The sequence below is a fragment of the Cetorhinus maximus genome, chromosome 3 (assembly GCF_964194155.1).
Source record: "Cetorhinus maximus chromosome 3, sCetMax3.hap1.1, whole genome shotgun sequence".
NCBI lineage: Eukaryota > Metazoa > Chordata > Chondrichthyes > Lamniformes > Cetorhinidae > Cetorhinus > Cetorhinus maximus.
This window is the reverse complement of record NC_135881.1, coordinates 156,118,728-156,120,351: the sequence shown is the minus strand read 5'-3', so window position 1 is coordinate 156,120,351 and position 1,624 is coordinate 156,118,728.

The window sequence follows — 1,624 nt, the reverse complement described above, 5'->3', positions numbered from 1 at the left end:
TCTTTCCTTTTCCCACATGTCACTCATAGTGTAACCCCACTAGTATGCTATCAGAATGATCTTATTCAAAAGGCTACAGTGAGAAAGCAGCAGAGGTTCTGTGCAGTACTAGAGAGAAATCACTCAGTTGTTGAAGCTGAATCAATTTTATTCCCTCTCCAAGTTGATGGTTTCCACTGATGGAGAGTTAAAGTGCCATCTTGGCACCTTGCTTTGTGTTGTCATTCTTGAGAACCTGACGGTGAAATGTTGATGGCCAGTGACAGCATCACTGCCAAGTCCCAGCCAGTCAATAAAAGGGTATGAATGGTTTATGGCAAGGATCGTTATAGAGATTGGTATTGCTATATTCCCTCTCTTCCACCTGTTCCATTTGGGAAAGAGCCTTGCTTCCCTCAGTTCATCTCCACAGCAATGCAGTTTAGTTTTAGAACTCAGGATTTGGAGATTTAACATGTGGACCTCTGCTGCTTTGAAATCTTGTTGGTGTTGCAAACCCTCAGAAGGAATGTAGGTTCTGAGACCTGAAGTCTTTGTATACAGGTGAATGTTGAGAATTTTGAGGGCAAAGAACCAAAATTCATGATTTCTTCTAAATTTTTAAACAGTTTGTTGTTTGATTAAACTAATACACTGTTGAAATGAATCCAAATTGTGTATTTTTAATTTTTGAATTTAAACCGTAAAAAGAAATAGAAGTATGGATTGGAGCAAGACACCTGGTGCATCGCACAAATGGTTATTAATTCTTTCCCTCCCTTTATTAAAAAAAACAAGTTACTTTCTTTGATTGTGATGGGGAAAACTAAGAATGTTTTTCCCATTAAAAATGGAAGATGTGAATCAGTCATGAATCCTGAACTTCATCGATGCATTTTTATAGAATGGGCTGTAATTTACAATTGCCAGGGTATCGTATCTGGGGGGGTACCCCAAAGAGGCACTGGGGACCCCACCTCTGGAAGTTCCTAGATAAGATTTGTACGGTAATTACCTGGGAAATGCAAACTTCCAATGGGAACCCTGCCCTGCGATCCATCTGAAAATGCAATTTTAAAATCGCAGTTACCTAGAAAGAATTAGAAGAATTAAAACCAATTCTAGCTTCTGGGCAACTATCACCCACCATGGGTCTCCTCACATCCCCTGATTACGGTTCATCGCACCCCCTCCCCCTAATCAAGGCCTGATTGGACTCACCTCACCCCCTGGTCTGACTTGCATTGGAGATGGGCGATAAATGCTGGTCTAGACAGTGATGTCTGCATCCCATGAAAACATTTTTTTTAAAATCCCTTTACTGTGACCAGGGGATCCAACCCTGGTTCAATAAGGGAGTGTGTCAGCATGCCAGTAGGAGCACAAGGCACATTTAAAAAATGAAACAAAAAAAATGCTGGAAAAACTCAGGTCTGACAGCATCTGTGGAGATAAAGACAGAGTTAATGTTTTGAGTCTGTATGACTCAGAGCTAAAGGGAAGTAGAAATATGGTGAAATATATACTATTTAAGGGGGGTGGAACAGGTGAAGATGGATAGAAGGCCAGTGATAGGTGGAGGCAAAGGAGAGATTGCGAAAGATGTCAAACAAAAAGTCAAAGGGGTGTTAATGGTGGTGGTACT